We start from the raw sequence: 23,605 nt of genomic DNA on the forward strand, positions 1-23,605 counted from the left end.
CTCTGAAATCTGGAGGGCATTTACCCAAACAAAACATGTTGTATTAATAGTCCAACACTATTATAGTGAGCATGATGACATTCAAATTAAGCGAGACAAGGGTTTGAGGGGTGGGGCGGAAAGGTAATAATACAAAGAGAATAGAATGCAGAGGAAGAATAAACGCTTACAAAACAAACACACTGATGCACCAACTAGACATGCTGCTAGAATACAAATGCAATGAAATATGAAACCAGGTACTATCAGGCTTCACATTACATTAAAATGCAGCACTAGAGAAGGATGTGGATGGGGATGAAACAGTAGACTCTCCTTTCATCTTATCAAAGAAGCCAAAAACATCCGTTAGAGTGAGACTGCATTTTGATGTGTCTTCTTTGTATCAGTGCGGTAAGAACTTAATTGTGACAAACTGGTTTATAAAAGTGATTTATAAATAAATGATTAACTAAATAGTGCACTATATTTACTTTTTTATTATTATCTATTTTTTGGAATGTCCAAATTCTGACTGTGAAGTTAACTGTATGCCTTCAAAAATTCCCACAATGGAACCAAGAAAGTGTCCATCTATGCTCACGAAATTACAGCGATTAAAGAGAAGACAAAAAAAAGAAAATATTCACATTTCAGAGCCTTGAACTAGTGAATGTCTTAAAGGCAGAATGAGTAGGATTTGTTGAATGTGGTTTGTACACACAAGATTCAAAGTTGGCCATTCCTCCCTGGCTGAAACGTTCTGGTGCTCACCTCAGGTACCAGCTCCTTCTTCTCGTGTCCTTTGTGTTTTTTGTTGTTTGGATTTGAATTGTGGTCTATGACATTCACACCAAGTCTTTATTAGTAGAGGTCATCGCCAACCAGATTAGCTTCTTAGAAATGTCACACACACATAGGCCTGTCGCAATATGCAATAAATCAATTGATCGCATGATAAATAAAAATGAGCTCGATCATTTTTAGATGGAAATTATCGCAGCCGGGAAAATTTCCATTATATTTAGTGTTTTTGATTGTGTTTGGTTTTTATTCCAGTGCATTTTTTGTTAACAGAGACCAAGAGTCCATAGTATTTATTGTTTTTGGTTGTTTTGTTCATTTATTGTGGATATTTAAAATGTCTTCCAGTTCCAGTGTTAAATATTCTTTAGAAAAAAAGTATATTAGATGAAAATGGTGACAGAACGACAATATTATCGTTTATCACAATAATTTCTGGGACAATTTTCTCGTCCAGAAACATTTGTTATCAAGACAGCCAGACAGCCACTCTCTTTAATGGGCATTCCAGCTATACCGCTGATACCTCAATAAACACAGATGCAAAGGGCAGTGTGGGCGGGTCAGACCTTGTGAAGAAGTGTGAGTGTGTTCTCTTATACATGAACGTGTGTGTAAAAGGTGTCATGCGTTAAACGGTGTTCAGCCAAAATTCATTTCTATTTTGTTGTAGGCGTTACTTTGTTTTGAGTTAGTGTTTTCTGCTAGGCTTGTGTATGGGTTTTAGTGAGTGTGTGTATGTGTTTATTTGCTCTGTCTGAATGTGTTTGCACATTAATTGTTCTAGTTTCTTCACCAGCTCTGTGTCTAACCATAGCTGACACATTCAGCACATCCCTGACCCAAAAATAAACAAAATCAGAGCTGCCTCACAACGATAAAATATGGTGACAAAACCTAAGTCCTCAAGAGGATTTAGGTCTAAATATGGTTGAGACTTCCTCTGTAAATTATTAAATTCTTCATGCAAAATATAAAGTCTTAACCAGGATAACCTGCAGTTACAAGTGGGTTGCACCAGATGTGAAAAAAAAAGATTAAAACAACAATGAAAGAGATATTACAAATAACCTGCAACACACTTTGTGCTTTGAGAGGAAATAATGACACACATCCAGAACATTTAATGTCTGTTTTAGAGAAAGGTGAACAGACAGATTGGTCTGCAGAAAAACAGAGACAGAGCAGCAGGACTGACACAACGGCTGTTTGTTTAAGTACAGATGACAGAATAACTGAAACACAGAGTGAGACTACAGCGAGAGAGTTTTATATTGCATTTAAAGAAGCAACAGTATTTTTAAGGTGATGCAAGATCAGACGTTAGGAGGTTAGACACCTACTCCTGGCAACATTATTAGGATTATCACCATGGCAACTAGTTTTAAATAGAAGTCCAATGAGGGGCACCTTGCCTCCAATTCAACTGTTTCGCCGTTTCATTCAATTAATTAATATGCTGACATCTTTCAGATAAAATGTTAAGCCTGTGTTTTTTTTGTTTTGATAACATTGTATCGTTAATTTGAATATGGAATTAGAGAAGCATCCGGCATATTAGTGCAAACAGTCCCAGACAAAGCACAAGCTCAACATCACTCATTCATAGTGTTTAAAGCTACAGTGCCACCAAATCCCCGAATTCTGAGATAAGGTTGTACTATTGAGTGGGGGATATCTAAAAAAATCAGGTAGTAGGGCTGGGCAATACATAACACAGTTATGTATCCTATAGTTACGCCATTTGGGCAATGCTTAACATTCAGATCCTTGCATGTTATGTTCATTTTGTACTCAAGTTCTTAATAAAAATGAGAAAAGACTGTACTTTTCCTTCGTCAAGTATTTAATTCACACAGAATACAAAAACAGGCTTTACCATGTGGTTATTTCATATAGACTATTTGTTTATTGAATTGCCAGAAAACATGCTTTGATATGATATCGTGATATGTTGTTATAATAAGACTCAGGAACACTTTCACACTTTTTCATTTTATATTTTTCCTTTATATTGCACATTATCAATTTGTTTTGTTCTCTATACGGTTTGTTTTTGCTTTACTTTGCACTATTTAGAATATAACATTTATTGTATAGATTTTGTACTTATTGCATTGTGGGTTGGAGAGAAACGTATTTTTGATTCCTCTGTACGTCTGGCACATATTTTGAGAGAATCGACAATAAAGTTGACTTGACTTGATATATATCGTTATCGAAATATGATTTTGGCTATATCACGCAGCCCTTTCAGGTAGTATTCCTACTTTGACCATCAATACCTACCAAACCAACCAGTCGATAATTCAGTACTGAAAATTCTGCCAGGTCAAGACGTGCAATGCTTTTGAAATGTTATTAGTAGCTATTAGAAATCCTTGTGAGCTGCTTCAGAGATTAGAACAATCTCTGAGGTGATGATCTCATATTGTCACATTGTATAACCTGGGGCCTCACCTATATCATATGACTAACACAGAGAGAGAGAGAGAGAGAGAGAGAGAGAGAGAGAGAGAGAGAGAGAGAGAGAGTGCATGTGTGCGTGCGTCATGGCCCATAACAGCTTATCCCTTCATCCTGCAGCAACCACTTTACTAATGATGGCCCATTAGCAACTGACAGAAAAATCCATGAATGTACTTACCAACCCAAACTCCCATTGTCTCACTCTCTTTAATATTATGATCACATGACACTCTGGGTGGTCACATGACAATAGCTGTCGGTCACCTGACTGACTGGAAGCCAACATTCCATTTCCCAGCAGCACTCAGAAAAGACCCTGACCACCCATGTCAATGTTAGACACCTCCCTCAGGGCACTAGAACATTACTTCTACCTCTCTCGCTCTCTCTGTACTTTTCTCTCTCTTACCGTGTGTGTGTGTGTGTGTGTGTGTGTGTGTGTGTGTGTGTGTCCATAGATGTGAGCAGAGAAAGCAGACAGCAAGTCTAAAGGGGGCTTCCTAATCCATTATTATTCATTATCAAATCATTATTTCCTACTTTTATTCTAGTGTATAAATGGGTACACACCTCTCACACATACAGAACAGTAGATGTTTTGTAGGAGACAGTAAATGCCTATATAAAAAAACAAAAACAATTGTTGTTAGCATTTGGGTATTTAAGGAATTAATTTGATCCATGGTGCATGAGCCTTCCTGTTGAGTGGTTGTTTTCTTTCTCTCCATCCCTTCTTTTCTGCTCCGAGCTTCAAAACATCATGAGACTTGAGTTTGTCAGACTCAAAAATACCCTCTCACTCTTCATCCAAGCCTCGCTCTCTTTTTCTCAGTCTCACACATACACACTTCTTTTCGACGTAAGGACTCTAAGCCCAGCTTTGCTTCCTTGCTAGCTACCTCTCGCCTATCTGAGGACTTGAAAGAAGCCCCCTATACATCCCTGCATAAGTGACAGCTCTAAGTCTGTCTGCCCTATTTCTGTTCTGTTAACAGCCAACTGAGGACACACATGAATACACACACACACACACACACACACACACACACACACACACACACACACACACACACACACACACACACACACACACACACACACACACACACACACACACACACACACACACACACACACACAACTAGGCGGCCAGACAGGTGGGCAGAACAAGAATCAGCAGTGTTAAAGCATTATGCAGCTTCCTGCAGAGAATCTGAAAGCTGATACCCTCCGATCAACTCTAGTCTGCACATCCCACTGTGCTTTAACACTCAGTGATCATCTGCTCTCATCTTCTCTGGTCTGTTGCACCCCAGCGAGAGAGGAGCACCAGATGGATGAAGGTTGCAACAAGAGACACCACAGCGAGTGCCAGAACACTCAGACAATAAATACTCACATGGTAAACTGGTACTCCACTGTATTACAACAAATACTATTAAGTATGGTCTTTAGAGTTTCTGGGTACCGAAACTCACAAACTCACAGGATGTTGTCCAAAGTGCCTAATCTCTCTTGGGGACAGTGGAAGCCTAAATATAGCATATATAATTGCATTTGATTGTCTGTGTCAGTTTCTCAGGCTTTCCATTATATACTGTAACAGAAATGTGTGTTTACATAAAGGAAACAAATCCATAAGAGAACAGCTTCAGCAGTAAAATCACATGTATGAAACTTTACTGTTTCACCAGCCAAGTAGGTTTTAGAATAAAGTAAACCTGTTACATGCTGAAGGGTTTTTTACAGTTAACGATCCTACCAGTCGGGTATAGAATATCAGAATGTGAGATCTCAGTATTTCCCCAGTAAATAGGTTACCGTTTCCCAGGAAAAATACCTGCAGGTTTCCAGGATGCATGTACTTGTGTCTATGAAACTGCATTCGGAAGCTGAATGATATCATATTTACTGAAACAAAGACGCCTTTTCCGCATACTTCCTTGCAACTGACCGTTAAAGCCCTTAAATTGAAGTCATTATAAAAATATAACTGGATCAACTTGTCACCTGCAGCTGTTTCTCCAAATTATGTTTGATGCTAATATAGCAGTTTACAGTTCAGCTGCGTGGCAAAATATTGTTTTGAACAAATCAGAGCAGAAAAACAAGAAGTGACTTAATCAGATATCCAGATCTCAATCTCAAACCAGAGCAGTAGGGCAACATATGACTCATTGAGTGCAGAAGATCGCCTAAATGTTACAAATAAACATCCATGAACAATACTCCAAGTCTTCAAACTACCAAAATAACATGCCAAAACGGCTACATGCAATGGATTGTACGACAGTAATAACCCAACATTGGCTCTATAAAGATGGTCAGACTCTACAATATAACCACTTGGACATCAAATTGGAGGATAACCTCAGATCACATGGATCTGTACAATTCTTATTATGTTTTTGTACAAATCAAAGAAAGGGCTCTTTAAAGAAAAAATTTAATTCTACTAAAAACTTTACCACATAGTCTGACAAATATTAACATGGGAAAATGAGCTTTTAACTACATTTGAATTAACTGCTGTCCTGATTTCATTATTAAAACTTAATTTATGTGTGAAAGAAAAGATGAGAAATCCAGGGAATCTCACAAAAAGAGCCATATATTTCGGGGAAGTACAGTAATCATTTCAAATCACATGAAAACCTTGAACCCAGTTTTTCGACGCATAACTTTATTTATGTCAATGCAGTGCCAGCATTAATGATACATAACTGTGATTTTCCACAACTGAATATCATTAACTTGAGTGATACTGATGGGTGTGTTATTCTTCTAATTGTTTTACATTTAAATGTGCAACGTATGTGATCAAAATCAAATCCAAGTGACGAACAAAGTGAATCATTTCTTAGAGTTTTTGAAACACTTATATTGCTGAATTAGAGATCATTTGATTTTAAACCAAATGATGAAAAAGACAAAAACTCTGTCTAAGGTCTGCAGCTGCACCCTAACATACTGTAAACTTTGTACATGAAGAATACAATTAGGAGTTTAAGAGTGATAATAAGACTAGCTGCAAAAAAGAAATATTTTTGTGCAGGACCTTATAGTTATACCTTAAAATCATTATTTCAACATGCAGCAAACAAATGGCATCATAAGTTTTTTGCCATAATCATGCAACCCTTTTTGGAAACTCAACTATAAACCTTTCATCCCAGTTTCTCCAGAATGTGCTGCTGACCCACTTCGATGTTCCTCTGATCAACCTTTGTGTCCTGACCCAAATTTTGAATTTTGAGTCTGTAACTCAAGAGAAAATTCAGGATCTATGAAAATTGATTACATTAAGCCTCTCAGTTGAGTGAATGAGCGGATTTGTTTCTATATGCAATAAAGACCTACAGTGGTGGACAGGGGGCACGTGTGTATCCACAAGTGCAAGAAAAAGGCCTGGTGTGTTCCATTAGTGATGTAGCCAAAGTGTCCCTCAGACCCCCCACACCCTGGAAACGCTCTCCTGCAAAGAACCCTGCAGGGCGCGCGTGCACGCACGCACGCACGCGCGCACGCACACACACACACACACACACACACACACACACACACACACACACACACACACACACACACACACACACACAAACACAAACACACACACACCACTTAAACACACCAACCAGAACCTCTCCAAGACCTTTACCACAGCTTGTTATGGTTAGCCAGTATATGAGAGGGAGAGTATCTGTTATCAATAAGAATGATTTAATCATTCTTATTGATAAAGGATGCATAAGTTCCAGTAAAAGTCGGGGGGATAAAGTGATGCAGACTGATCTCATTGTTTAATACACATTCAGCAAAATGAAGGAAATGCTGAGATTTGAGTTCACTTGTTCACACCCTCCACCTATATTCCCCACGTTTGCTTTATCTCTCTTTCCCTTCTTGTTTTTCTTTCCAACTGCCTCGCTCATTCTTTGTCTATCCATCACCCCTGCCCCTCCCTCCTTATTTTCTCCTATTTCAGTGGTTTTTGGTTTCCCATCAATCACCACTCTACATATTGCAGTAACCAGGGCCATGTGTCTGTGTACGTGTGTGTGTGTGTGTGTGTGTGTGTGTGTGTGTGTGTGTGTGTGTGTGTGTGTGTGTTGTAATATGACTTAGTTTTGGCTGAAAATCTGTTGTTTCTGTAGGAAATGTGATAAGATACATACACTGTGGTGTTATATGCAGTAACAATGACAATTAAAGCAATTATGTGTACAAATTCCACAAAGTAATACCTGTGATTAGGCATCAATCTAATGTAGAAGGGACATATTGATCAGGATTTTTTTTTCTTTGTCTGATTTGTAATAGGCACCACAAACAAACCCATTCATTAAGATGGGTTCAATAACAACCCCAGTGTGTGTGTGTGTGTGTGTGTGTGTGTGTGTGTGTGTGTGTGTGTGTGTGTGTGTGTGTGTGTGTGTGTGTGTGTGTGTGTGTGTGTGAGAACAATAGGTGCCATCTCAGCCTGCCACTCAGTGTGGAGCCTATTGTCTCATCTCTCTGTGCCTGGCTGTGCGACACACAAAACGCACACACACACACACCATGTGCCAGTTCAGTCATTAGCCTCTGCTCTGCTGGTCACGCCTCATCTCCCCTCCTCTCTTCCATCTCCTCATTGCTCCTCTCTCATCCTCCTTTTTCCTTAACCTTTTTCACTACTCTCCTATCTTTCCCTATCCATTCACAGGATTCCCCCAGAATACAAGCAGGATGCATTTCAAAAACTGCTCCTCTCCCACATCACAGCCTTCAGTTTAGCCTCTTGATCCAGCCGTCTTGATCCAAGGTAATGAGAGGAAATCTGGCGATAATAAGTGGAACTTCCCCTCGAAAGTGTTAATCCTTAACAGAACAGCATGCCATGCTCAACAAATCACATTATATCAGAAATTATCCCAAATTTTGAGCTAATGAGTAAAAATGATGACATGCCAGGCTTCCATGGTTCACAGTAGTTCTTAGTTACAACATACAGTATCTGTCAATCAGTGACCTTCACATTACAGAACATTGTCTGAGGCTTTTAATCTAAAACCAATGTCCAACGAATCAGCTGAGCCAACCGGTTCCAATATTCAGGACTACAATAAAGCTCTATTCATTTATTGTGATTTTGATTAACATGATTAGCAACCAACAATGGCCTCCTTTGTCACACAAACAGGAAACAATGATGCAATGAAGTCCCGTGAAGAAAACAAGGATCCAAGTTTTATGGTTGAATGGTTACTATTGGTCACATTAAAAGGCTTTTTTTATTACTTGCTTCAGCTTCATTATTATATATTAGTAATACAGGAGAAGATTATCAGGAGTAATCCTAAATAGGTTTGGAGGGGTCTGAATTGGAAAGGATGTGTTTGTATGTGAGAGCAAAAAAAAAAAAAAATATATATATATATATATATATATATATATATATATATATATATATATTAGGGCTGTCAATCGATTAAAAAGAATTAACTAATTAATTGCACAATTTGTTGTAATTAATCGCGATTAATCGCTTTTTTAAATTGAGACTGAAGCTTGTAATAATGGATATTTAAATGCTAAATTACTTAACTTTGCAAATATGAAGAAAAAAACAAACAAGGAAAGGTTCTGCTAAGTTCAGAATGTTTAATATCTTTCAGAACAACAGCAGCAACAATTTGGCTTAGTCCTGCTGAAGGCTGCTGGAAACGTCTGACTTGAGAGCAGATTTTTGTCACCGTCCCCGGCTGCTGTCGCCTGCTCTCGTCTACTTTACAGGCGAGGCGCAGTTCATCTCCAACGAGCCGAGAGTTCAGTCGGCGGCAGGGCAGTCGGGAATCACCCGGAAATGACGAGCGGAGTGAGGTGACTAGTCTCTCAAAACATGAAGTAAACAAACACAGCTGCGTTAATTTCGTTAATTTTTTTTAACGAGTTAAATATTAAAAAATTAATGCGTTAATTTTGACAGCCCTAATATATATATATATATATATATATATATATATATATATATATATATATATATATATATATATATATTCTTTTTTTTTCCTTTTGTTCTCACATACAAACACATCCTACAAGCATACGTAAACTTTAGACTTTTTAAGTGAATACAATTTACTGTGTGTGTGTGTGTGTGTGTGTGTGTGTGTGTGTGTGTGTGTGTGTGTGTGTGTGTGTGTGTGTGTGTGTGTGTGTGTGTGTAGGAGGGGGTTGCAGTCTTAATATAGTGTACGACCCTCTGCCTCTCTATTAACACATAATAAACAAACCGATCACAGACACATAGATATGATCCATTCCAAAAGTGTCTACTTCTCAGACCTTTAAATCCTTTTCACTACCACAACATCTGGATGAATGCTTAAAAAAAAAAAAAGAGACTACTGAGCAAGTCTGTATGGCTTTGGAGCAAAAAGAAACATCCCATATACTGTAGCAGGATCATGGATAAAATCCCTACTAAAGCCTACTTAAACACCAACAGATGATACCAAGTTCATTACCAGGAAACATTATATATAGCCACATCTGTGCGTTGCTATGTGTTGTGTTTCAGTGTGCATGTCTCTCTGGATTCCACTTGGTGTAAATGAGGTCTTATAGCAAGGTCCTGACCTCGTTACAGTAACTTATGATCAGATAACAGACGGTTAGGCCAGTGCTAGAGAGAGGAAGAGGGCTGTCCCAGATAAAACCATTACATAATCTGGGAGGACTATCCCTTTACACTCCATTAAATCAAGGCCTCCAATCTTAACGCCCAGGCTAAACTTTAGCACATCTCAGGTTTCACTTGAAGAGCATCAACAGCCATCGGCATCCAATCAAGTATCAGCACTCTGTGTTTTTCAGTACACTGCTGCAAACAATACGGACGCTCGACTGAAGCGATCAGCTGGTTTCAGCTAGAAGTAAAACTAAGTTTGGGGAAAAAAGCTTCCTGAAAGATTTTTTGTTTTGATTAGAAAAAAAATCCATGAATATACTCAATGCAGTATATACTTTATACAAAGAATATTAAGAGATAATTGGTCCCAGAGTCTCAGTCCTACATCAGTATTGGCCTGAAAAATTTGTTACCACTCATTCTATGGAGCCATGTTTTAATAAGTGGGTTGTTGGTATCTTGTCCGTGAGCACGGGCATGCTGGTGATGCAAAACACATTCCTGCTTCCTGCTATTCTACTGATTGACAGATAAAAAAATAAAATAAAAAAAAAAGACTGCAAGCTAGCAACCATGGATGTAAAAGTCAAAATATATTTGTTAAAAATTGGAGGCATCAAGGATACACACAATGTGATTTGTTGAGAAACAAGTTATTGTAAACGTATTGTAAGAAAACTCTGCAGGGTACCTTTAATTAAGTTAAATTAAGTAATTAAAAGACTTGTTACTTTAGAGCTATATCCTCATACTTATACACTATGATATAATGTTTGCCTTTATTTTGAAAGATGGCCATGGGTCCAAAGCCAGAATCAAACATTCAGACATTGCTACTTCTGTACATAGTATGCTGCCTATAGGCCACAGGGAATCCCCAATATTTTATTTTTGTTACTTTTAAGTTATTTTTCTGCAACAGAAAAATGCACCGTAGAGATGTTCTGATGTTTTTAGGTCACAGACAGAGAGGAAAGTAAAAGCATGCAATTAATAATACATGTTAAATATTTAAAGGAGTCAACATCCATGTTCTGTCAGCCTAAAGGCTCGATTATATTATATATTCTGGAACAGACATCTGCGTTCCCATGAGAGCATAGTAGGTGTGTTTATATCATCCACTTGGAGGACACGTACACACATGTGCATACTCCGTACGGTCATAACAATTGGCGGTACACCGACGTACACACAGAGCCTATGCAAATACCCTCTGATGACGACATTTACGTCACTCCGACCCCAGCGGGCCCTCGCGCATGCTGGCAGTATAATTTGGGCTAAAACAAACACTTTAGTGAGAGTACTCAACTGTCAGCTTACATTTTTTCAGTGTTGCTTTGGCACAAACACACACTGACTAAGAATACTACATGCACGGTCTCTCTGATGTGTGTGTGAGTGTTTGTGTCCTCCTACTCCACAAGCCCTTGAGGTTGTAAGCAAATTAACAAAAACCCTGAAGAGATATAAACAAACACACATATGAAACACAAACAGTACAAACCCGTGTGCAAAAAAATAACACATAACACTCCACAAGTCCCGTCTATACAATAAGCAGAAAAGGGGGATTAGCTCATGTCAAGGGAAAAGGAGAGTGGAAAGAGATGAGAGGGAACGAGACAGAGCAAGAGTTACAAATGAGTGGAAAATTACGTGAATTTGAAAGAAGTAGAAAAACTAAATATGACAGAACAAACAAGTTAAAACGTCAAAAAGGTATAAGTCAACAATCTCTATGCCCCCTTCAGTACCCATGTAGAGACATGTATGTCTCTCTGCTCTTTTCCTTCCCTGGCAGTGGCCTATATTCCCTCTGCATCTGGTTAGTGGAGATGAGGGAGAGAAACTGATTTAGGCTCCATCTCTGACGCGGTTATCAGAGACGTTAAACAGATACAGGCTACCGATGTACGAATGTGTGTGTGTTGGTGTGCATGTTTGTGTGTGTTTCTCTGTGGGTATGTTTGATGAGCGACTGTGGTTTTGTTTCATGCAGTTTTGGGGTTTAATTTTTCACAGATGAGATTACATTACTGCCAAAGCTCACACTGCTAAAAAACATTAGCCTACTTTTTTCTCATACGTTTGCTCTACTGTATGTCGCTATCTCATTGCCTTTGAAGCGGACACATTTAAACTTAAGAATGTCGAAAATATATGTTTTACTTTCAAGGACACAATAAATGCATGAATAATTATGTGGTTTATACAGATGCAGACACTGTGCACACACACGTGACCGACAAATTCGGAGGAAAGCAAAGAGGAGGGGTGAGAGCGGAAGTGAGGACGGAAGTGAGGTTACAGTAAGAGGAAATGGGCATATTTGTCCTCTGAAGTCTTTCTTCCTTGGACGACACACAATGCAGAAATGTTCCATACAGTGCCTGATCTACAGTATTCTCACCATAAACACACATACAAAATTAGTAATAAACTGCATATTTGAATAGTGGCATTTGACAAAATATTTCAAAGAAACTAGACAAGAATGTGCAGGCCAAAAAGGAATGGTTTCAGTAATAAATATGGTTTCCTTGACAGCTAAAGTCAAGCCAACTGTGCAAACTACAGCAGATTTAGATGTAGAAAGAGGAGAGGAGGAAAAAGGAGAAGACAAGGAGGGCAGAAATGGAGTTCAGATTATATGACACAATGATGCAATAATGTGAGCATCACACACACACACACACACACACACACACACACACACACACACACACACACACACACACACACACACACACACACACACACACACACACACACACACACACACACACACACACACACACACACACACACACACACACACACACACACACACACACACACACACACACAGCAGAGGTGCCTTTCTGTCTCAGTAATGCCTTGCTGAGAGACTGAGATGTCAATGTCACAAGGACTGGGTCAGTCTAACGCTTACATCAACTTGAAACACACACTGCCTTTGTCGAGAAAAAAAAAAAGGACAAGACAGGAGTGTTGATGCTGCTGGATGACAACCCAGTTATCCAGGTTTAGGTGCATTCTTTTGCTGAATGGGAATTTTACTATAGATCTTGCAAGAATTTTTATGTGAATAGATAATCAAGGGGAGAGACCGGAGCAGCAGGAGGCAATAGGCTGTAAAGGAGTAGTAGGGAAGGAGAGTTTAAGAGCATCTGGAGGATACAAGTGAGAGAAATTTTGAAATGTGTGAAAGTAAAAACAGGAGGGGATAGGGGAAGGAGGACAGATGGGAGCGGAGCAGAAGAAGAGATGAAGATGAGAGGAAAGTACAAGAGCAGCAGATGTTAATGGCTGATCAGGGGAAGGAGAGCTGAAAAAAGGAGGTAAGAGAGGACAAGTTCGAAGGACGGATTTCAGGAAGAGAGGGCTGAGAGGGGGAGAGATGAGGAGGTGGGAGGGTAAGGCAGCTCTGATAATAAGCTGTCAATTGAGACAAAAGCAGAATTGTATAACTTCATAATGAGCCTCATTCTCTGGAATTATAAGTGTAATAATGACAACGAGGCCTCACTAATGAGACTGCTATACCAATTCACCCACAATGTAACAACCTTTTCCAGAGCAAACTATTATACTAAGATAACCACAAGGCCTGATTAATACATTTCAACAAAGACGCTTTTATAAAAGAAGAAAGTTAAAAGGTTTATTCATAAAATGGAAGAACTACTTGGTAGTTCTTAGTCATGAAATTAACATCTTTTTTTTGTTGAAAAGGTTTGTTCTTATTACGTACAGTAGCTCCTTGTTTCTTCCACCGCACCAGCTACTCACATAATACATTTTAATTTTAAAAGTATATTTAAGAAAGTTTAAGCATTAGCTGAGCAGTAACAGTAATTTGTTCTTTTGCATGTTGCTCCGACACCTGAAAGTGCCACAAACCACTGTGCTACATGTCAGTACTAAGGACAACATTTCAGATTACTGAGGACTCCAGGTTTCAAAAGTTACCTTGACACAAACATTTCTAACTGCTTTTCTCAATCCCCATCAGAGTTCAACCTGTGACCCATTTTGGGTCTTAAGAACCAAGAAAGTTTGCTATTTCAGCTGTCTCCGCTTTAGTGTAACGCTGGATAATTACAATAATGTACAGTTCTGTCGCCTCTGAAAGGAAACCCCTATAATTAATCACACAGTACATCTGGCTGCAATTAGTTTTACAAAGACCTGTACAATAGCTGAGCTCCTATTACTGTCACTGCACACGTACGCAGACACACACATGTAGGCATGCACACGCACAAACTCCAAAAATCCATACAGTGTACAAAGTCACAAAGGCAAGAGTGCACACACACACGATCCATAACAAAAACTTTCACGGTGCCTATAACCTATTTTACACCTGAATAAGATATGTATGCGAGGGCAGGTATAAAAGATGTCCAACTTTCTTTCTTGGGAACAATGACAACAATGACAACAATGAGCGATGATAATACGATTTCTAAGCCTGAGTTAATACAAGTGCTGCTTAAAATATCCATACAATGAAGTATATGAGGACATAAGGGTCAGGCCAAGGAAGAAAGAGACACCGAATAAGACTTATACTTCTTTTCATCTGTCAGATTCCTCAAAGTACAGCAGCGACTGCCTGAAAGTACAACGAATAGGGCTATGAAAGTTGCAGGTTTAAATGTTTAGTAAGGAGAGAAAGTGATGCTCTACCAAAACGTTTGAGCAGCTGCTGCAGTCGAGTTTCCCAGTGGCCAACTGTAGACTGCAGTTATATTGAACAGCTAGCAGTGTGCATGGATGTAGTTCCTGCCCCTTTAAACTATCCTCCCAACAGGTAATGCTGTTAATGTAAGAAAGCCGTTACTAAGTTACAGTACATTATTAAAATAAAAATTAAATCAGATCCCAGTAGGTCTGCAACTAAGGATTATTTTCATAATTGTTTAGTCTGCTCATTATTTTGCTATTAATCAAATAATCATGTCAGAAAATAATTTTAAAAAAATGTCCATCACAATTTCTCAGAGCTCAATGAGGCATCTTGAAATTGCCAAAAGCCAAAAAGCCAAAAATATTTAATTTTCTACAATGTGAGACAAGAAAAAGCAGCAAATTTGCACATGGGACAAGCTGAAACCATCAAATATTTGCATCTGCATTTTAATTGAACAAATTGAAATTGAGAGTGCAAAGGGAAGAGCTTGTTTCCTACAGATATATAAATAAATCATAAACACACATTATATAAAAAAGCTCAATAAGGACCAAATACAAACAAGTGAGGAAAAAAAAGAAAGAAGAATCTGGAAAACTTGGGGGAGAGGGGGGCACAAACAGAGAAAGGGTGGTTAATGTCAACAGAAATGCCTCCACAAGGCTTTCTGGCCGAGATAAAAACACACAAAAGCACGTGTGCACATAACACAAAAACTTGTTACATCATGCTGCTGGAGGTTTATGAGGGGTCAGAAAAAAAAGATTGAAGCTAGAGGGAAGAAGAAAGTAGGTAAGAAAGTTAGACAGTCAAGCAGAAACAATGAGGCAAACATGCACTTTACAGTATGAAGACATACAATATACACACAGTAAAAGTTCAGGAACACATAGTACATGTATGGGTACAGAGCTAAAGAATGTGCTGCCCTAGCAGGATGTTTGCATTGATGATTACATTTGGTTTTTGATAAGGCAGCTTTATTATAACTGGCTGCCTGTTCAAACAGCTTCTGGGGGCACATGTGACGACTGGCAGCGATTCAGAGTTGTGCAAAGCCAAAGAGAGAAGTTTGTGTATGATGATAGGATCCATCAGAGCTACAACTTCAAAAGACTTCCCACACCTGTCCATACTAAGTGCTGTGCCAACACATACAGCAGCATTAATGTGGATGAAGTTTGTGGTTGGAAGTCCAGGGTGAATCATCAATTTCTCTGATAAAAACCTCTTGATAGTATGATAAACACTTAACATGAACAGTTATGAAAATACAGTGTCAGAGCAGAGCTTTGTGACATTTATTGCAACTCACAAATTGGACGCTCTTCAAACGACATCACTTACTGTATCATGGGCACAGGAAATCAAACCTTTTACTAGGCCTGCATTGCTGTCTGAACCCCCACCCTCTGACATCACTGCTATGCTTCACCCGCTCACCAAAGAATGCAAAACCTGACCTTGTAGTGTTTCCTATCCATTTCTAGCTAAACTGTGCCAAAAGGAACACAAATGTTGTACATTTAGAGAGATTTGGATTTGTAATCCTCGTTATATTTTTACTTTTTGAAACCTTTTGTGACCTCAGAGGGAATCAACCCTCTTAACCTGAACTCAACTTCCTGATCCAGAACTTGTCACATTATTATTTATTGTGTGCAAACTTGACAGATCGGCAATGCAAAGGTGTGATTCTATTCTCTATAAATCTTTTACAATGTACCAGTTAAACTGATGCTACTTTGCACGGACATATTTCACTGACAGGTGTACAGTTTTATTATCTAGATTTATATGAATGAATGCGGCCATAAAAACACCTTTCCAAATGTTACGAAACTTCAGGTGTGTTTGCATGTGTCAAGCTGTAATCCAGGAGTCATGCACCGTTTTATTTATCTAATAACTGACCGTTCTGAACCATCTGCTACAGATATAGAAAGTACAGACTGATCTCATGAAGTGGCGTATGTATGACACGCCAATTCGTATGCCATTATTGGCGTGTTATCAAGACGCATACTCGCTTTTTAGCGTGTTTATCAACGCCATTTGGCCTCCATTGACTTACATTACCTTGAGATTGCGTGTGAATTGATGCCATAGCGAGTAGTATAAAAGGGTGAAAATCCGCATAGGGAGGTTGGTCAGGGTTGAGGATGGGTAAAACACAGGACTTTCACCCAGGAGGGCGGGGATTGTGTCCCACATGTGACGCTTCCTTTATGTCCCCCTTGTGACTTTTACTTTCCCCTGTTCTTCTTTTCCTAATCCAAACCGGTTCTTCTTTTCCTAAACCCAACCCGCGTGTGACGTTTCCTAAACCCAACCGTAGCCTCGCGATAACGCGTAGCCTTGCAATAGCACGCCATGTGGCTTTAGAAAGTGGCTTGTATGTTTACGCTGTGAGGTTGCAGACTGCCGTCCACTGTATACAGCGTAGACACACACACGGATAGCTCAAAATGCGTACAGATAACACGCCACTTGGCTTTAGGAAAGTGGCTTGTATGCTTGCACAAAGTCATGACGTCATGTTGGAAAGTATCTAGTTTTACCGGTATAGTTGCCAAGAGCTGCCGTGGTGGTCTCCTCAAAGATTAAAGCTACAGGTAGTAGAACAATAGAAAGTACCTTTAAAAGAAACGAAGTGAAGTGTACCATGTACACAGTGTATAGGATACAAACAGATGTAGTTTGTTTTGGTCTGTATCAAGTACCTGCTTTCTCCTAACTATGAAAGAAAGGGACATGAACAAAAAAAGAGGAATAAAGATGGTGATCATGCAAAAGTAGAAGTACAAGGCAGAAGGGGAGGAGAAGTAGAAATTATCGAGGTCATAGGATCAAACTCCCAACAAGGACCTTGACATTTAACCACCCAACCAGAATTACCTATTTAAACAAAACCTCTAAATGAAGCTAGTATGAATAAACCCAGCAGCAGAACCCACATTTACCAAAGCTTTAATGTTTTCTTGCCACACACACACACACACACACACACACACACACACACACACACACACACACACACACACACACACACACACACACACACACACACACACACACACACACACACACACACACACACACACACACACACACACACACACACACACACACACACACACCTATGAGATTGCTCACATCCTGTGAAATCAGCACAGAACATTGGACATGATTTATGTGTTGGGTGAGCTTTCCTCTCTTTTATCTTCTTCTCCTTTTCTTCTCCCTCTTCTATCGGTCTCTACTAATTTATCATCATTCAGAAGGTCTCCCCCGATAGACCCCTGAAGACCCCAAACACTGACCCTAAATCTGGCCTCAGACCCCCCTAACCTCAACCTTTTTCCGTGTGGGTTTTAAACATGTCAGTGTTTATCATACTCTCTGTTTTCAAATGCATTTAACTACATACATACATATATTTACATACACATGTGTATATCAATAATAGTATATATTTAGTATTTGTGGTCACTGTGAAAGCAATCCGTATGTGTCTATATTTGCTATTATGAGCCATTAAGATAAAGTCAGGCACTTTATAGTGCAAATACAGACTAGCTGGAACAACAGTAGGATTAATAAGAGAAATGTGCATGGTATAAACTCAATTCAACTCAAGCAACCAGTTCTCTTAAAAATAGGTACGTATTAAAATACTTTAAAAATCAGCTTCCATTCATTTAAATTAACTAGTGCTCTAATGGTTAGAGTGCTGCCTGTCCAGTCCGTCCCACACTTTAACATTAGCTCTTGCCCTCTCTTCTCTCTCAGGCTGTTCAGGCCATTCATACAACATGGAACATTAAATAATTAATTTCATATTTTTAAATGGCATCTTTTTACACAAATTGTTCATGTGGTCAGCCACACTTTGGTCATACATACAAGTTGCAAGTTCAATTCAAGTTTTTTTTAGAAAGTGTTCAGTGTTTGAATGCCCTAAGAGGACACAAACAACACACATGTTGCATGGGTGCATAGATACATAGAAATGCCTTCATACAATAATTTATTTTTTACAATAGAGTCGAACCAATGCTGAACTTGGGCTACACAGATATCAATATTTAAAAACCTGGTGACAATATATTGGCCAATATTATTTTTTTTTACATGTGCACATGACATACACAGACATTTTAATGAGGGTCGATTAACTTTTTTTATTAATTATGACTAAGATGTACTACTCTGTACATTTTATAGTGGAAAAATAACATTCGAGTGTCATTTCATTTTAGAGAAAGAAATGTTTTATGGCATTTCCGGTTTTAGACAGTGAGAGAGACAGACAGGAAAGGCAGGAAAGAGGCAAATTCATTTTCTGAAACTTTAATGCCAATAAAGCCCTTGAAATTGAAATTTAGAGGGGACTGCGTGCAACAAAGGGGCCTAAACCCTCATGTTGCTACAGCTGATGCAAATGGACCTGACCTTTACACTCCAAGAGAGTTCTTTTGCTTCTGAACGGGTTTTGTATGACATACTGTTCAGCCATATACCTCTGTGTGGTCAATAAGATAGAAGAAATAAACTTTACTCAGCAGTAAACACTGCTGACAGAAGTCTCGGTCTATCTCGCTCTAAAACTTGGTGAGAAGGACTTGCCAATACTTGCTTCACATTCATAAATCTAGTTTCTTCTATGTTTGAACACGAAGCACAAGAGGAGTTGGAGTTAATCTGGGAGTTTAAAGAAGAGACTACTGTACTTAATGAATGGATGCCATGATTGTTTGTGGCCTCTATTTAGAGAGCACACTCAAATACACAGAGTTTATTGGGGTGAAAGTAATTTGAATATGATCCAGATGCCTTTATGTGTAGAGAAGAGAAGAGAAGAGAAGGGAAGAGAAGAGGCCTAGTGAGGAGACTAGTGAAGGTAAATAAAAACGGCAGAGCTAAAATATGAATCATGCGCTGCTGCTGCTGTAACACCTCCAGCCCACGAGACTGCTATTTATAGACAGAGAGAGAGAGTGAGAGAGAGAAAAGGAAAAGCGAGGCAAGAGAAAAAATGATAGCACAGAGGAAGACAAGTTCAGAGACAAACAGCATAACAGAGTAGACCGCAAAAAAAGAAATGAAAGACTGAGAAAAAAACAAAAGACAAAATAGGACAGGAGAGAGAAGCATAGTGACTGAAGAGTTGGACGAAGAGAATAAAGAGATAGACGAATGATTGTGCACCAGACTGAGAAAATACCAGGGTCGAACTGCGGTCGTCTGGAGGTTGGATGGAATGATAAACCAAAATTAAGAGAGAGAAAAAATGTGGAGGAGCACAAGAAATACAAGTAAATAGGATAGGTGATGGGAAACGTTTAGTTTGTTTCTGAGAACTGCATGTAATTCCTCGCTCAGACAGGTGCACTGCATGTACCTGTCTGAGGGTTGAGTCAGTGGAAAAAGGCAGTGTGCACACATGAGAAAACATGTTTAAATGGACCTGAGAACCTGTCTGATTAAATGGAATTTGTAAAGGATTAAATGAAATGTCAATTTAAGACTAAAGTACTTGTTCTATACGACCCCTATTAACATATTTTATAATCGTGTATTGTAGGGTGATTTTTCACAGAAAAGCAGGGGGCAAAACATTATTTTCATTCACAATTAATCTGGAGATAATTTTCTCCAATAATCAATGTGTTGATTAGTCTTTGAAATGTCAGAAAGTACTGAAAAATGATCACAACTTCTTATCTGCTCATTTTAAAACTCCTTAATATCGTCATCAGCCTCAAAAATCCAGTTTCTGTCGGGGCGGTAAACTAAATTCATTCAATACTTAAGGATATATGAACAAACACAATGGGATAAGTTATCCACGCATGCACACCTCACATTCATGAACACACACCCACAAAAGCGTTTTTACACACCCATTCATACACAAATGCCACATCCGTCTTTTGAAGTAGCACACACTTTAAAGTTGGCACCCTAATAACAAACAAAGCTGAGCTAAGGTTTGCCAAACCCCCTTAACCAAGGCAGGTGTGCATGTGTGTGTGCATACTGTTTATTGATATTATTTAAAAGATGGGCTAAAAGACTGTTTCAACTATCATTCATTTAGTTAAGTTAACTCTTGCTTGCAGGACCTGTTTGGGTTGATGAGAAAAAACACCCTAAATAACAAAGACATATTTATGAACAAGACAAGAGCCATAAATAGCTTTATAAAACAAGAGACGGGAGTCTTTGTCAAAAATACATCTACATTAAGTGTCAGACACACCTGTAACTTCTAGTAAAAAAGCAGAGATGACTTTGGCAGATAGAAATATCAACAGACATGTAGAGACAGAGTTTGGTGACAACAGAATTTGTGGTCGTACTGTCTGGCTTGGGTTATGGCCATTCCCATGGAGAACGGTTACGTGCTCATTCTCACAAAATCATACAGCTATTTCTCAATATTTAACCAAACCACGCAGGTGGATTTCTCAGTAATCTATGGTGAAAGAGAGATACGCCTGGTGTGGGATGTGGCAGTTTTTTCCACAATTGCAACAGTGTTACAGATGTTGAAAAATACAGTATGCATGTTACACTATAGTGTTAAGACTATTAGTATAAGTTACTAGCATCAGAAGATGAAGTTCCATTGCAGATTTTGGTAGATTTCTACCTTTCCCTCTCTCTTTCTTCCCTCTCTCCTGTCTCCATTCCACTCCGTTGCCCCATTTCCACCCATTTTACTTTGTCTCATCCTTCCCCGTGCCTGCTTCAATCTACTGAGCTGAAACAGAGCTAATGTTTGGGCTAATTAAGGACATTCCCCACCACTGCAGTCAGAGTAGATTTGCTGTTTCATCAAAAATCAAGCCTTCTAAAGAGTTTAGAGTTAAATCCTCCCCAAAATGTGCTGGAAGATACTTACCGTAATGCCAACGGTTCTTAGCCTTTTCGGCTCACAACCTACCCCAAAACAAAGCCAGGTTCTGTTGCAAGCATTTTTACACAGGATAATAAAATTAAATGCCAAATGGTGTTTTCATGCTGGCGTACAAGAGTGTTGATTTACACATTTGACTATGTGCTATCAACAACATACAGTACTTTACAATGCTTACATATGTTATATTTTCTATAATGCTTATGAGCACAAACACAGACTAGTAGCATGTAGCTGGAAGAGCAGCATGTGTCTACAGTATCTGCTCCAATGGAATAATATCCTCACAAGGCCAAGGAAATATATCTGGAGGAGTCCCTTTACTGTTACTTTTAACTGAGTCAATTATGGCAAATTAAATATTTGAAGGGGTTAACTATGGTCAAAGCCTGTGTCAATTAATCTGTTGGAAGGAAACAGAGCAGTGTAAAAGTATACCAGAGCTATGTAAATGGGTACAAAGGTAGCAGCTGGTGGCTCACCACAATATCTGATGCATGCTTCTTAACATACAGAAATAGCGCTGTGTGCACTAGCAGTGACCACAATGTGTGGATGTGCTGTAGACTGTGGTGTGGTTCAGTATCACCTGCAACTAACACTGCAGTAGATGCAGTATAAAGAGAGATAAAGGCTTGTGAAGCCTTATAATTAACAGAATTCAAGATACAATATTTAAACACAGAAGCTGTTCTTGGTCAGCATCCAAAGACACATCAACACCCTAACCTGTTCTTCTGCAAACAAAGCCACATGGCCAACCCCACATCAAACACACAAACAGTGCACACAGAGAGGCATAACCCATCCATCCATCCATCTTCGTCCGCTTATCCGGTATCGGGTCGCGGGGGAAGCAGCTCCAGCAGATTAACCCAAACTTCCCTTTCCCGAGCAACATTAACCAGCTCCGACTGGGGGATCCCGAGGCGTTCCCAGGCCAGGTTGGAGATATAATCCCTCCACCTAGTCCTGGGTCTTTCCCGAGGCCTCCTCCCAGCTGGACGTGCCTGGAACACCTCCCTAGGGAGGCGCCCAGGGGGCATCCTTACCAGATGCCCGAACCACCTCAACTGGCTCCTTTCGACGCGAAGGAGCAGCGGCTCTACTCCGAGCTCCTCACGGATGACTGAGCTTCTCACCCTATCTCAAAGGGAGACGCCAGCCACCCTCCTGAGGAAACCCATTTTGGCCGCTTGTACCCTGGATCTCGTTCTTTCGGTCATGACCCAGCCTTCATGACCATAGGTGAGGGTAGGAAGGAAAACGGACCGGTAGATCGAGAGCTTTGCCTTCTGGCTTAGCTCTCTGTTCGTCACAACGGTGCGATAAATTGAATGTAATACCGCACCCGCTGCGCCGATTCTCCGACCAATCTCCCGCTCCATTGTCCCCTCACTCGCGAACAAAACCCCAAGGTACTTGAACTCCTTCACTTGGGGTAAGGACTCATTCCCTACCTGGAGAGGCATAACGTACAGGTATAATTACACCAGAATCTCTTATATTATTATCATTGTATATTACCTCCCATGCCCTGCTGAACTAAACTGGTAAATTCTAAATACTAACTAAATTCTAAATACTAAATAAATTTAAATTCTAAATTCAACCTAACATTTGAAATAATGTCTCTCTAAGAGGATACTAAACTGTAGCACTGCCATGGATGGCTGTGTAAGCTGTAGAGTACTCTTGTGCAAAAGCCCCAGGGCTGTGGAGCATCTGGATATTGAATATACAATGGAGCAGACAATGCCTAAAGTACACAGGTTGAATGGGACTACCATCAGACCACAGGGGATCCACAGTCCATTACCTTGTAAAGCTCCCCATTAGCTTTCTGTCTCACTCTCCCTGTCTGCGTCAACCTCCCTTACCCTCCCTCTGTCTGTCTCTCTCTCACTTTGTCTGCATCTCTTCTTTTATCTCCCTCTCTCTGTCTGTCTGCATTTATCTCTGTGAATATCACTTTTCCGGGTTGTTTTTCATCATCCCTTTCTGTCTCTGAATTGCCTGGCTTTCTCTGTCTCTGCCTTTATCTCTCTCT

General features: G+C 39.5%; 1 protein-coding gene across 1 annotated transcript in view; it reads right to left on the reverse strand.

The window, feature by feature from the left end:
- wnk1b (WNK lysine deficient protein kinase 1b) overlaps positions 1-23,605 on the reverse strand; it is a 94,468-nt gene that overhangs the window by 50,486 nt on the left and 20,377 nt on the right. The gene's annotated exons all lie outside the window — the stretch shown is intronic.

This window comes from Perca flavescens, chromosome 23 (genome assembly GCF_004354835.1).
Source record: "Perca flavescens isolate YP-PL-M2 chromosome 23, PFLA_1.0, whole genome shotgun sequence".
Taxonomy (NCBI): domain Eukaryota; kingdom Metazoa; phylum Chordata; class Actinopteri; order Perciformes; family Percidae; genus Perca; species Perca flavescens.